At 43.5% G+C, this 15,759-nt stretch overlaps 1 long non-coding RNA gene across 2 annotated transcripts in view; it reads left to right on the plus strand.

The window, feature by feature from the left end:
- The window catches only part of LOC133042744 (uncharacterized), a 30,448-nt gene extending 18,916 nt beyond the window's left edge, over positions 1-11,532 (plus strand). The window contains exons 2-3 of one of the 2 annotated variants that reach the window (XR_009689566.1): positions 6,918-7,202; positions 11,406-11,532. This is a non-coding gene — a long non-coding RNA (uncharacterized LOC133042744). The remainder of the gene's footprint in view (positions 1-6,917; positions 7,203-11,405) is intronic. The other variant, XR_009689567.1, reaches the window with a different exon arrangement.
- The last annotated feature ends 4,227 nt before the right edge of the window (positions 11,533-15,759 follow it).

Raw genomic sequence — 15,759 nt, forward strand, 5'->3', positions numbered from 1 at the left:
AAATGTGGAAAATTTTTTCATAATTACTGAATTTGGATGAATGGGTCTATGAGGATTCATTGTATTGTTCTCTCTACTTGCTGTGTGAGTTTAATTTTTTATACCCCCAAAAATGTCTTTGAAAGCAACAAAATCCAGAGCTCAGTGTCCACATTCATTTGACCGTGATGCTACAGGGGAGTGGACGTATGGAAGTGAGTATGGAGACAAGGCTTTCAAGAACCCGAATGTGGAACCAACTGGATTCTCCATCCTCCACTGGCCCCTGCCTGGGTGGGAGAGAGCGTGGGAAGTATGTGTGTTTTGTGTGTTTATGTGTGTGTGCATGCGTGCGTGCGTGCCTGTATGCACGCATGTGTGTGCGCTGAGGGAGGCACTCTGTTTTAAACTATGACATTTAAGCAAAATGATATGACTCTTCCCTGGAAGTTGGTGAGGACCAAGCTGAGCGTGAAGTTCCCAAGGACCAAGTTTGGAGCAGGGAATTTCTTTCCCAAAATATCAGGTGATGCGCAAACCAAGAAAGCAAAAGGAGCAGAAACTGTATAAGAAACAAGGTCCCCTAAAGCCATGTAGGTCCCCAGAAACAAAAGAGTCTCAGAACTTATCAAGGACAGTTTTACGATGAGGCTCTGGATTGAGAGATAGAATGAGCACGTAATACTTGGAGGTAACAGAGCCTGCCCACCGAGAATCTCTTAGAACTCCGTCTCAAACCTGGATGTCTGTAGAATCTCCATAAGAGGCTGTCATGAATGTACATTTCCTGACCCGACCTCTAACTTAATGACTTAGAATCCCCAGGGGTGAGGCTCAGGAATCTGTATTTGTAACATGCCCTTCCGTATGCCCAGGGATTTTTTTTACAACAGGCAAGCAGTGGTACCAAGACCACAGACCTGAGGAACTATCAGGTTGCCTTTAGGAATCTGCCACTTCATTGGGCCAGCTGGTGCCTGGCTCCTGTATGGCTCATCCCAGCTCTAATGGCCAAGAGCAAAAAGACATCAATTTACCAAAAAGACATCAGCTTACTCAGTCTTACCTCCTGAGACTTCCTTTCATTGACTATGTGCCCCAGGCAAAGTGCTCTGCACATTGTATCTTAAATACTCATTGCATTTTCCAGCTGGTATTTAAAGCAATTTAATAACTTAAGACTGCTGTAGGAATGAAGAGAGATGAAGTAAGGTGACCAGTCTTTATCTTAAGGATTTTAGAGAAATAGAGTTCTTTGGCTTCTACCAGAATCATAAATTGTCCAGAAGGAGGGACCCACAGAAATTATCCTGGAATCCCAGATTTAATCTTGCATTTCTCATTCTATCTCTGGCTGCCGCATACTTTTTGTAGCACTGGTGGCTTGAAGTCAGAACTGCCTGTGATTTTGTGACATGGAAGGCATTCAGAGTTCAGTTCAGTGGCTTAGTCATGTCCGACTCTTGGAGACCCCATGGACTGCAGCAGACCAGACTTCCCTGTCTGTCACCAACTTCCAGAGTTCACTCAAACTCATGTCCATCAAGTCAGTGATGCCATCCAATGATCTCATCCTCTGTCATCCCCTTCTCCTCCTACCTTCAATCTTTGCCAGCATCAGGGTCTTTTCCAGTGAGTCAGTTTTTCACATCAGGTGGCCAAATTATTGGAGTTTTAGCTTCAGCATCAGTCCTTCCAATGAATATTCAGGACTGATTTCCTTTAGGATGGACTGGTTGGATCTCCTTGCAGTCCAAGGGACTCTCAAGAGTTTTCTCCAACACTACAGTTCAAAAGCATCAGTTCTTCAGGGCTCAGCTTTCTTTATGGTCCAATTCTCACATCCATACATGACTAGTGAAAAACCCATAGCTTTGACTATATGGACCTTTGTTGGCAAAGTAATGTCTCTGCTTTTTAATATGCTGTCTAGTTTGTTTTAACTTTTCTTCCAAGGAGCAAAAGTCTTTTAATTTCATGACTGCAGTCACTATCTGCAGTAATTTTGGTGTCCAAGAAAATGAAGTCTGTCACTGTTTCCATTGTTACCCCATCCTTTGCCATGAACTGATGGGACCAAATGAGTGATGTTAGTTTTTTGAATGTTGAGTTTTAAGCCAGCTTTTTTATTCTCCTCTTTCACTTTCATCAAGAGGCTCTTTAGTTCCTCCTCAGTTTCTGCCTTAAGGGTGGTGTCATCTGCATATCTGGGATTATTGATATTTCTCCCAGAAATCTTGATTCCAGCTTGTGCTTCATCCAGCCTGGTATTTCGCATGATGTACTCTGCATACAGGTTAAATAAGCAGGGTAACAATATACAGTCTTGACATACTCCTTTTCCTATTTGGAACCAGTCTGTTGTTCCATGTCCGGTTCTAGTTATTACTTCTTAACCTGCATACAGATTTCTCAGGAGGAAGGTAAGGTGGTCTGGTATTTTATACTCCAAAAGTCTTGAAGAATTTTCCACAGTATGTTGTGATCCATGGAGTCAAAGGCTTCAGCGTAGTCAGTGAAGCAGAAGGGTAATACGGCATTAGTCATTAAGTAATCCTCTGCTTTACAAGTGCCTTTATCATTTCAACGACTCATAATAAAGCGAAAATTTTAGGAGCTCTGCTTGTATTTTTGAATATGCAAACATTTTTTAAATGGAATAATGATATATTTGTTATCTAGTGCTGTGTAATAGGGTTTCCCCAGTGGTTCAGCAGGTAAGAATCTGCCTGCAATGAAGGAGTTACAGGAGACGCAGATTTGATCCCTGGGTCCGGAAGATCCCCTGGAGGAGGGCATGGCAACCCATTCCAGTATTCTTGCCAGGAAAATTCTATGGACAGAGGAACCTGGGAGGGGGCTACAGTTCATGGGGGTCACCAAGAGTCGGACACAACTGAAGCGACTTAGCACGCATGCACGCTGTGTAACAATCTACCCCAAAATTTATCGACTTGAAACAACAAAACCATTGGCTCACTTGGTTTCTGAGAGTCAGGAATGTGGCAGCAGCTCTGCTGGGTGGTCCTGGCTGTGGTCTCTTATGAGGTTGTGGTCAAGCCATCAGCCAGGTCCGCAGTCACCTGAAGGCCAGAGGATCTCTTCCCGAGTTCACTTACATACTTGTTTCATGGGCTGTTGGACGAAGGGCTCAATTACTTGCCATGTGAATCTCTCCACAAGGGTGTGTGAGTATTCTTCAGAAATGACTGCGGGCTTCCCCAAGACCAAGTGAGAAAGAGTGAGAGAGGGAGATCGTGGTATCTTTTATAACTTAATTTTGGCGGTGACATTCCATCTTTTCTGCTGTATTCTATGAGTCACACAAACCGATCTTGGTGCAGTGTGGGAGGGAACTATGCCAGGGTGTAAATATCAGGAGGCGAGAGCTTTTGGAGCCATCTCGGAGACTGTCTACTGCATCTGGGTGGTTTTTAAAGCTTACAAAAAATTAAAAAAGAAAAACTTGAAAAATCAATAGAATAGACTCACACATCTTCATTTATGACAAAGTTTTATACAGTGTAGTGGGAACAGGACAGCCTTTTTAGTAAGGGACTCTAGGCCAATAGGATGTCCAGATGAAGGAGGAAGGGAAGTGGAAAGGAAAGTAAGCAAAGAAGGACTTGACCCCTACCTCATACAAAAGAAGTTAATTCCAAGTGGATTATAATTTTAAATATTAAATGTAAAACAATAAACCTTCCAGAAGCAGATAACAGAAAAATATCGGCATGACCTTGGAGTGTGTGTGTTAGTCACTCAGTTGTGTCTGACTCCTCGCGACTCCATGGACTGTAACCCAGCAGATTCCTCTGTCTATGGAATTCTCCAGGCAAGAATACTGGAGTGGGTTTCCATGTGCTTTTCCAGGGGACCTTCCTGACCCAGGGATGGAATCTGCCTCTCCAGCATTGCAGGTGGATAATTTACCATCTGAGACACCAGGGAAGCCTGACCTTGGAGTAGGCCACAAAAAAAAAGAGAGAGAGAGAGGGAGAGAGAAAGAAAGAAAGAATACAGACTTCTACAAATCCATAAGAAAAGATAATCCAGTTGGATATGACCCAGTAAACTTGAATAAGCCATTTTTCAAAAGTGGATATCCAAATAATCACTTAACAGAAATGTACTCATAAACTTATTTTTAATACAATTTATTAAAACAAGAGTCTTATAAAACAAGTATACCTGTGTGAAAACAAGTAACGTGTAGGTGTATATTATGTGTACACATCCTCTTAGAAAGGCCACTCAGTTTTAGAGGAGAGCATAACATGTTCTACATGTTTCTCATAAAAAGTAGTTTTCAGGCTTTCCCTGTCAGTCCAGTGGTTAAGAGTCTGTGCTGCCGATGCTGGGGATGTGGGTTCCATCCCTGGTTTGGGAACTAAGATCCCACATGCCACACAAAGTGGACAAAAGTTTAAAAAAAAAAAAAAAAAAAAAAAGTAGTAGTCTTCATTTGGTGTTCTTTAATGATTATATCTTCTCCACAGCAAATGAAATGCTGTTTTGTTTTTTCCGGCTGCTGTATTTTATCCCAGATATTCTGCCTTTCTGGTTAGTTACTGCTGTCCTTGGTTCAGCTGTTTAGCCATGGTCCACAGTGACTAGAATTTACCAAGTACCCACCAACCTCCAGATCCTGAAACTGCAGCTGAACTTCTCTGGTTTTCAATGGAAGCAGTGAGAGTGGGCAGGTTGGAAGGAAAGAAAAGTTAAGGGAAAGGAAGCCTGAGAGTGGACGTGGTCAGCTTGGAATCTCAGAGAAAACACTGGGGAGTCACCTGCAGCTTCGGCTGCCCCAGGCTAAAAGCAAACTCGCTGCTTAGCCAGAATCAACCCACCATCCCCACCTGCTCTGTCCCCCGTTCCAAGTGTCTCAACCCTTGCAAAGGAAGACAGACCGTTCCTAAGAGGGGCCCAGTATTCCCCAAGCAGATCTCATAGCACAGGTAGTCGGCTATGTCCAACCACCTTAGAAGCTCCCTGTGGCTTCTGATGATAAACAAACTGGCAGCCCCTGATATGATTATGGAGGATTCTGTGAAAAAATGTACTTTGTGGATATGCTCAGTGATTTTTTTTTAATTGAGGTAATAGTTTTTTTTAAGTGAAATTTAATGTAAAAATCTGATTTCAGCTTCTTTTTGGAAATCAGATGACCTGGCAGCTCTGGGCCCACGTGCATTAATGGCCCTAAGCAAAGATCGTTGCCTCTTGTTTACTCATGTTTTGCATCTCTACAATCCTTGGGCTGAGTGTCAGCTGCCATTTCTAATCATTCTTCCACTATTTTTCTCATATAGTTTTGTTCCTATGCCTTTATCATAAGTTGGGGGAAAATTTAGACTGAGAAGACCACCGATTTTCAGAAAAGTATGAGTCTATTTCTCTATGGAAATAAAAAATATTGTCTATTATGTAAAGAAAGACTGGGACTTCCCTGGTTGTACAATGTTTAAAACTCCATGCTTCCAATGCAGGGGACACCGGGTTCAATCCCAGATTGGGGAACTAAGATCCCACAGCAATAATAATAATAATAATGACTATATCTGTGAGAGGGTTTCCCTGCTGGTAGCTCAGCTGGTAAAGAATCCGCCTGCAATGCGGGAGATCTGGGTTCGATCCCTAGGTTGGGAAGAGCCCCTGGAGAAGGAAAAGGCTACCCACTCCAGTATTCTGGCCTGGAGAATTCTATATAGTCCATGGGGCTGCACAGAGTTGGACACAAATGAGCGACTTTCACTTTCATGTCTTTGAGAACAAAGAGGCGGTTGTCAGAGAGGAGAGGTGTGGGGGGAGAGGAATTAGGTGAGAAAGATTAAGGTATACAAACTCCCAGTTGCAAAATAAATTAGCCATGGGTATGAAATGTACACTATGGATTATATAGTCAATAATTATATACTATCTTTGAATGATGGCAGGTGACAACTAGACTTATCATGGTGATCATTTTGAAATGTATAGAAATATTCAATCACTGTTCTGTGCCAGAAACTAACATAATATAGGTCAATTATACTTCAACAAACAAACTCATAAAAAGAAATCAGATTTGAGGTTACCAGATGTGGGGTTGGAGGAGAGGGAATTGATGAAGGCAATCCAAAGGTACACATTTCCAGTTATAGGATAAATAAGTACTAGGGGTATAAAGTACATGACAAATACAATTAACACTGCTTCATGCGTGTGTGCTAAGTCACTTCAGTTGTGTCCGACTCCGCAACCCTATGGACTGTAGCCTGCCAGGCTCCTCTTCCATGGGATTCTCCAGGCAAGAATACAGGAGTGGGTTTCCATGCCAACCTCTAACACTGCTATACATTACATATAAAAATTGTTGAGAAGAAATCCTGAGTTCTCATCACAGGAATATTTTTCTATTTCTTTAATGTTGTATCTATATGAGATGATGGACGTTCACTAAACTTATTCTTATAATCATTTCATGGGGTATGTAAATCAAATCATTATGCTGTACACCTTAAACTTAGTGTTATATGACAATTATATCTCAATAAAACTGGAAGAAAAAAAAGAATGACACTATCTGAAAAACAAATTAATAATTATCATGAAAAAAACATAAGAGCTAGAATAAATGAGATGATAAAGGATGAAAATGCCATCAAACTGAAAAAGAAGATAAACATGTCAAAGAGTTTGTTTTTACATGTGAGCGAAGTCAGTGAAGTTGCTGCAAAAAGCTATTATGAATTTGATGTCAGGACTTTTAAACCTTTTACAGATAATGGTTTTATAAAAGCATCTCTTGAACATAGCAAACTATGTCTTCCCTTACTAGCAATTGGGAAACACTGGAACTCAGCATGTATAAGATAGGACTGGGAAAATGGGAGGAACAGTTTGTTCAAGTCTCCAAAGAGGCCACATTAAATTACACTCCTTTTTTTTTCATCTAGGTTCTAAACAAGATGAGACACAAAATAAAGATTAAAGATGAAGGCCGAATGTCATCCCTCCTACTGAGAGAGGTACACACAAGCTTGTGACCTAGTGGAAGAATGAAATTGGGCCTGCAACCTGAATTGAGTTCTAGTCCCCACCTGGTCCCAGGCCTGCAAAATGCCCTGTGGAAGAGCAAAGAAAGCCAGTGCTGCCCATAGGTGGGTACTGTTCAAGGGGATGAAAGACATCAAGAAGCTGAAATAACATGTTTAGTTAATCTCCCCAAATTTTCAAATCAGGTAAGTCACTCTAAAATCACTCAAGGTGTGTCCTAGGGCATAGAGCACGGGTCTAAACAATGCCTCTCAATTAGCTCTACTAATGCATGACATTAGTGAGATTTTAGATGGGACCCTAGAATTCTTAGACATGGCAACAGAGGGGTCTTTGGTTTGGTTTGTTTTGTTTTTTTCTTTTTTCTTTGGCCTCATAACCTGGCATGCAGGATCATAGTTCCTCAACCGGAAATGGAACCCTGGTCACCTGCATTGGAAGCATAGAGTCTTAACCACTGGACCACCAGAGGAGTCCCAGACATGGCAACTCTGACAGGAAAAGACTTTGTCCAGTGTTAAGTCTACACCAGTAAAACTCATTAAGTGTGACCTCTGATGGTGCTTGTGTGAGGGACAGGACAATGTCAGGCTTGCTTCATATCTTCCTCTATGATGGTAGCATATTCTCCGTTCATGGAACACACTGATGGAAGCTGTTGAACTGCAACACGATGTGACTACCAAAGCGTCATGTGCCAATATTAGAATATCTATTTCTGTGAGTCTCTGTGGAGTAGTTATCCTAAATATAAAAATAGGCACCTATATTTGTATATAGTTGTTTCCTGTTATGAAATAGAATTCAACTAATCTCCCTTAGAAGATTCAATGGAGATACAGACTCTTGAGAAATCTGTATGCAGGTCAGGATGCAACAGTTAGAACTGGACATGGAACAATAGACTGGTTCCAAATAGGAAAAGGAGTACATCAAGGCTGTATATTGTCACCCTGCTTGTTTAACTTATGTGCAGATTACATCATGAGAAACGCTGGGCTGGATGAAGCACAAGCTGAAATCAAGATTGCCAGGAGAAATATCAATAACCTCAGATATGCAGATGACACCAACCTTATGGCAGAAAGCGAAGAAGAACTAAAAAGCCTCTTGATGAAAGTGAAAGAGGAGAATGAAAAAACTGGCTTAAAACTCAACATTCAGAAAACTAAGATCATGGCATCTTGTCCCATCACTTCATGGCAAATAGATGGGGAAACAGTGGAAACAGTGGCTGACTTTATTTTCTTGGGCTCCAAAATCACTGCAGATGGTGACTGCAGCCATGAAATTAAGATGCTTGCTCCTCGGAAGAAAAGCTATGATCAACCTAGCATATTAAAAAGCAAAGACAAAAAAAAAAAAAAAAAAAGCAGAGACATCACTTTGCCAACAAAGGTCAGTCTAGTCAAGGCTATAGTTTTTCCAGTAATCACGTATGGATGTGAGAATTGGACTATAAAGAAAGCTGAGCGCCAAAGAATTGATGATTTTGAACTGTGGTGTTGGAAAAGACTCTTGAGAGCCCCTTGGACTGCAAGGAGATGCAACCAGTCCATCCTTAAGGAAATCAGTCCTGAGTATTCATTGGAAGGACTGATGCTGAAGCTGAAACTCCAGTACTTTGGCCACCTGATGCGAAGAACTGACTCTTTGAAAAGACCCTGATGCTGGGAAATATTGAAGGCAGGAGGAAAAGGGGATGACAGAGGATGAAATGGTTGGATGGCATCACCAACTCAATGGACATGAGTTTGAGTAAACTCTGGGAGTTGGTGATGGACAGGGAGGCCTGATGTGCTACTGTCCATGGGGTTGAAAAGAGTCGGACACGACTGAGCAACTGAATTGAACTGAACTGAACAGACCTGAGACAAGCATCTTGGTGCATAAGGAATGGTGAACCTTCTGTGGTTCTATAGAAAGAGGAATGAAATGCCTCTTCTGTGCAGGTGGCCTTGGAACCTCTCCTTACTCCTTGAGGTCGTTCTGTAGGTTGGGTTCCCACAGCCTGTGGAATTTATGCTTGTATTGATTGGATTCTGAGTTGCAAGCACAGAGACCCACCTGAGCTGGTTATTCCCATAGGAATACATTATCAGGACCCAAGGCTTTCACAGAATCCCAAGACAGGCACACAGCTGGGTACCAAAAGAGAACTGTGGCCAGCAGCTGGGTGGGTGGCTACCTCTCTGGTTTCTCTCTGGCAGTCCCTTCATTCTTCCTTAACAAACTACATGGTTTGGTTACTTGTCCCCTGGTGGGCAGAAGACGGCTTCCCACCCCACTCAAGTGTTCATGGTGGAACACCTGGAGGAAACTGACTCTTTCCACCTTTCTCTCTGTCTTTCTCTCTTCCTCTCTCCAGCCCTGCCCTCCTCTCTGGCCCTATCCCCATTCTGAGTGCCATGGAGAAAAAATATGATTGGCCTAGATTAGATCAGCATTGACCCTGTGGAACAATCTCTTGTTTGCTGGTGGGCAGGGGCATGCAGGAGAAACAGTCATACTCCCTACCCAACCCCTCACCAACAACCACCACCCCCACCGATGTGGAAGGACGTTGCTCATAATCCAATAGGTGTCCACAAGATGTGGTGTAATATATTGGTGGGATTTTTCTCCTGGCTAAGTGTAAACACATATACACCATAGCCTTGAAACAAAGTATTGAATTTTATTGCCTTTTTTTGTTCTGTATACTAGCTCAATGGCCTAGATATTAGTGACAGAAATATATGTGATAAACTGAATATATGTGTGTTGCATGATTGGCTCTGAAAATGCAAACCCAGGCTATGCTTCCAGGGCAGAACACACACATGTGTTTGCATACACACACACACACACACACACACCCCACTATGAGTTATGTCCCTCAGGATTCTTTGGTTCCAGTCAGAAGTATTTAGCTCTGGCTACTCTAACACAAACACATCTCAGTGGAACCCATGGGTAGCTGACAGAATCAAAGAGAAATCTGAACCTCCAGGCTCAGGAGGGACAGGAACTGGGGCTCGGGTTCTCAGCAGGAATGAGGTGATGGTCTCCCTCGGATGCTATCCCACCATTTTCTGCCCTTAGCTCAAACTTCAGATCCCAGGAGAAGGCATCTCACTGGCCTCAATCTGGTCAAATGGCTCCCTGCCCCCCACGCCCACACCTTGATTGACCGTCCCACCAAAGGGCACCCAATGGGATGAGGACTGGTTTCCCACAGCAATACTGGGAAGAGTCCAGACAGGCAAGGACAACAGAGCCCACTGTGAGAGCCCTCTGTACGGTCAGGGCAGTGATGCTGGTGTTGAGGTGGATGGTAAATGAGGTGGCCTCTGCCTGGGCCATTCATCTTGCCCAAAAGTTTCTAGGAAGTTCCCTACGCAGGGACCCAGGACAGACAGAGGCCTCTCCAGCTGTGGGACCGAGCTGGGACTCCATCCAGAAATGTCTCCTGCTCTCCGACCTTCTTAAACAGGGCATCTAGATGGGAATCTGAACCAACACAGCTTTGGTTGAATTTGACTGATCCCTAAATATCCTGGGGCACATTCCAAATCACGGAAAGCAGAAGGAAAAGCAAGGTCCTTTCCTTGGGACAGCAGGGGGAAACTTGAGCTGGTGCCTAGTTAAAGCTATAACCAATTTATCCCGTGAGTCACTGACCTGAGGCCCCAGATGGAGGAGCGCCTCACGGTGTATGGAACTCACAGGTCTTCTTGAGAGTCTCCAGTCTTTTAGCTCTGGAGATTTCCAGTCCAGTGGGCCTGTCTCAAAGGGAGAGAACACAAGGTCAGTCACACAGTGTTCATTTCCGGATCCTCATTTAGTGGACGGAAGCAGCCAGCCTGTGATGAGCCACGTGGCTGCCTCCACCCGTCTGCCCACCCTGCCCAGCATGGTCCTAGAAGGTGGAATGCAGCACCGAGGACAGCGCCACTCATGGCCGACCCTTGCAAGGCCTCCGGAGTGCAGAATCCTTCTATTTAAAAAATCTTGTCTTATGGCATCTTTCCAAAGCCTTCAATCTAGTTTGCAGAGAAACAACTCTCTTAAAAAAAAAAGAAAGAAAGAAACAACTCTCTGTTTTCTCACTCAGATTTCCTTAATTTATGTGGTGTTCAAGTAAATCACTTCCATTATAAGGGTCACAAGCAGTATGGTGACAAACGCTGCTCACCATAGTACATACTTGCCACTCAGCTGAGGGGGCCCAAGTCTTCTGGAAAGGAACCCCCAGCAGTGATGACTTCCTGCCTATTACACAGAAATACAGACAAAGGTTGATTCCAATTGGTAGGTTTGGGGGTGATTTATTTTTAGATTCTATTTTATAGTTTCCAGCAATTACAAAGGCTTATATTACTTTCTTTTTTTTTTTTTTTTTCCAGCTTCACCATGTGCCTTGCAGATTTTAGTTCTCCAACCAGGGATTGAACCTGGCCCTCACCAATGTAAGCACCAAATCCTAACCACTGGACCACTAGGGAATTCCTTGTATTACTTTTTATAATTAAGGGGGAAATGTATGTTTTCAAGGTTTATTTGCATGCTATTTACCCTCTATATATTTTTGGTATTTGTTAAGAATGTATTGGAGAGAATATTCAAGGATTTTGTTAATAAAAGAGGTTTAGAAAAGGGGAAAAGTTTATTTTCTTATAATGGCTGACAGAAGAGATGTTTTGTAGATTTTGGGGGTACCTTTATGGGTCTGCCACGCATTATGCAAGTTTCTATAAACAAATGGAAATAGAAATAGAATTAACCATTGTGAAAGTAAAAGTGAAAGTCGCTCAGTAGTGTCCGACTCTTTGCGACACCATGGACTGTATAGTCCAGGAATTCTCCAGGCCAAAATACTGGAGTGGGTAGCCTTTCCCATCTCCAGGGGATCTTCCCAACCCAGGGATCGAACCCAGGTCTCCCACATTGCAGGCAGATTCTTTACCAGCTGAACCACAAGGGAAGTCCATTAACCATTATAAAACCCCCCTTGAGTGGGCTGACTAACCTAAGATTTTTTTTAAAGTTACCTTATGTAGCATTATTTATTTTTCTAATTTCCTATTTGTACTACAAAAGTAATGAAATTCATTTCAATAGTCTGTTGAGAGAAAGAAATACAATAATCACTCATAATCTAGCCACTTAATTGTTGGCATTTTTGTCTCAAGTTATTTTCTGTCCTAGGTCTTCAAACCATTTCATAAGTTTTGCCCTGCTTTAGCCTCAAAACAGGGTTCGGGAGTTCTCTGGTGGCCTAGTGGTTAGGATTCCAGGCTTTCACTGCCTTGGCCTAAGTTTAGTTCCTGGTTGGGGAATTGAGATTCTGTGACATAGCCACACAAAAAATAAAATTATGACTTTTGGAATTCCCTGATGGTGCAATGGTTAGGATTCTTCAGTTACACTGCCAAGGGAATGGGTTCGGGCCCTAGTTGGGGAACTAATATCCCACAAGCCAGGCAGTACAGCCAAAAATAAATAAACCAAAGAAAAAAACAAACAAACAACACCCCCCCCCCCCCGCCCCCCGCCCAACACACACACCAAACCAAAACAGAGTTTGGAAGAGGCTAGGGAGTTTTCTTGTTTCCGTAATCCGGGCCTGGAGCCCACATCTGACTGCTTGGCTGGCAGCTTCTCCAGACACAAGTTCAGATTGTCACATTAGGGACACCTGGACACTGGGAACAATTCACACAGCTTACACAGGTAAGTCACCTTACTAACTGAACTCCTTTAAGTGGATCACTAAGGGCCACAAAGAAAGACTGAGGTCACTTATTTAGGTGATTTTGTTTCCTTGTGTTTTTTGTTTGTGTTCTTGTGTGTTTTTAAGTCCTTAATATTTGTTTTATCTCATCTTTCAGAAACTTTTATACTGATCACTTTAAGTTCTTATATCAGAATTTGATATGAGCATGTGAAATATTTAATCTACCATCTGGGGTTCTGTTTTCAATGACTTGGATACTCATTTGGCTAGTGTTGATTTCATTTAGCACAAATTTTTTGTTTAGCTTCTATGAAAATACACAGCAATTGGAAATAGGCTGAACAGTTTACCCGCACCACTATCTTTTTAATTGTAAAACCTCTGGAATTTTTTGCTGTTGCTGTTGTTGTCCTATAACATTTTTGTGAAACTCTTATCATATCACAGGACAATTCTGGCACTTTTGTGTGTTTCAGTCCAGAGAAACTAAGGGTAGAATCCAAACAAAACCTTGTTTACTTTTTCCACACTTTAGGAACCAGAGTTAATTCAGAGCAAAGAAGCCTAGGGGAAAAGAGAAAAAAAAGGGGGAAATAAAAACGGCTGTTCATTGTACACAACTGAAATTAGTGAAGATTTTATTTATACTGGATAAAGTTAGTCACTCAGTCATGTCCGACTCTTAGTGACCCCATGGACTGTAGCCCACCAGGCTCCTCTGTCCATGGAATTCTCTAGGCAAGAACACTAGAATGGGTTGCCATTCCCTTTTCCAGGGGCTCTTCCCAACCCAGGGATCGAACCCAGATCTCCCACATTGCAGGCAGACTCTACCGACTGAGCCACCAGGGAAGCCATTTATGCTGGATATCATCATACTAATCAACAAGAGTAAGGCATAGATAACGATAAGCGATTGTCCTCAAGAGCCCCTAGTAATGAGATGAGATAGTCAGATGGTTGTTCAGAGGCATTCAGATGTTATGGGGTTGAATTCCTTGAGCTGCCCAATCCTTGCAAAGGGCTCATTACTTTGGGGCAGAGAACACTTTTTCTTGGTGTCCCCCTTGATGGCAGTGCTTTGCCTGAGTTCCAACTGGGAGGATTTTCTCCTGGGGGCTTGTGTCTTGGTTGGATTGACTTCAGGAAGGGAGAGCGCATGCCCCTGCCCGGAGGTGGGAGGGGAGACAGAAAGGCTGGTGGCCGCCATCGGTCTGTCCGCGGGCAGCCTCCTCGCCAGCCCGCTCCGCGCTCTCGCGTGCCCAGCCATTGACTCCCAGTGAGGGGCACTGCCCCGGGCTCTGGTTTTCTACCTCGGTGAGCATTCCACAGGCTGCTTTAATACTTTGCTTTTAGAACTGCGTTTAACAAGGTAAGGAATGGAATTGCCTTCCTGGGAAGTCAAGGGAAACGAGCCCACTAGAGCCTCCACTGGGAGGTTGCTGCTCCTGCCGTAACCCAGGCAGGCTGCCTCCCTTCTGGGTTCTGTGGGATCACATGCAACCGCCGCTTTTGAACCATTTTTTTTGTTCCAAAAATGTCCATTTTATGGGATTCAATGGAATAGTTGAACACTGTGGAGCCCAATGGGATGAATTAGGGCACAGGAGCAGGGAACTGACATTTATTGAAGACACACAATGTGCTGGGCACGCTGACCACCCCCACCCTCACCCCCGCATACCTCAAATTACTGCCGGAATACAAGTCCCATTCTTCACTTAGCATATCACTGTTCCCAGCACAGTTGTAGCTTCATTTGTTTATTTAGTTGCAAGCTGTGTCCAACTCTTTTGCGACCCCATGGACAGACTATAGTCTGCCAGGCTCCTCTGTCCAGGGGATTTTCCAGGCAAGAATACTAGAGTGAGTTGCCATTTCCTTCTCCAGGGGATCTTCCCCACCCAGGGATCAAACCCAAGTCTCCTGCATTGCAGGTGGATTCTTTACTGCTGAGCCACCAGGGAAACCCTATACATGGCTTCATAGATATTTGCTAAACAGGGAGATAAGAATCACAAGAGTGAAATAGGCTGGGATGCTAATAACACCTTACAGAGTGCAGAGACCCTCTTATATAGTCTACAAGATACATACATATATTTATATATTCAACAAAGTGCCTGGCATATAGTGGCTGCTCAATAAACATTAGGATGAAGAGACAGATTGAGAAAGGTGAATAATGTGCCCAAAGACAAATAGCTCATAAGCATTGGAGGCAAACTCAAGCATATTTAGTTAGATTCAAAGCCCACATTATTTTCCTTGTGCTCAGACTATTGTATTTTACATAAGCTCCAATTGCGGTAGCCCCGTCTGCTCTGCTTCTTCCAGCCCTCCAATCTCCACCCTCAATTCTTACTCCTGTTATCAGTGAGATCTCTGGAGACAGAAAAAAAAAGGGCAAAACCAAGATGGCTTGCCTCTGCTGACCCCTGCTTAGCTTCCCTGAGAGCCTGCTGGTGGCCGAGACCTGCCAGGCCCAGGTTGTGGATTCCTGGCAGACCGGACATACAATTGTGCCACCCTGCTCTGCCTCCAGTTTCTAGGGGGAGTAGTTACAATAGTAAAGAGAAGGAGGAGGAGGGAAGTGAGAATGAGGACAAATATTGCAGAGGCACCCTTTATGTGCCAGTCACTTCTCTAAGCTCTTTGCATTATTTCACATACTGCTCACAAAAATGGGTGATTATCTGGTGGCTTCGACAGTACAGAATCCGCCTGCAATTCAGGAGACCTAAGTTCGATCCCTGGTTTGGGAAGATCCCCTGGAGAAGGGAATGGCTACCCTCTCCAGTATTCTTGGGGCTTCCCTGGTGGCTCAGACTGTAAAGAGAGACCCAGGTTCGATCCCTGGTTTTGGAAGATCCCTTGGAGATGGCCATGGCAACCCACTCCAGTATTCTTGCCTGGAAAATTGTCAGAGGAGCCTGGCAGGCTACAGTCCATAGGGTCACAAAGAGTCGGACATGACTGAGTGATTAACAGACACACACCCTCATTTTACACCCTGAAATCAC

Source organism: Dama dama, chromosome 21 (assembly GCF_033118175.1).
Source record: "Dama dama isolate Ldn47 chromosome 21, ASM3311817v1, whole genome shotgun sequence".
In the NCBI taxonomy this organism is placed as follows: Eukaryota; Metazoa; Chordata; class Mammalia; order Artiodactyla; family Cervidae; genus Dama; species Dama dama.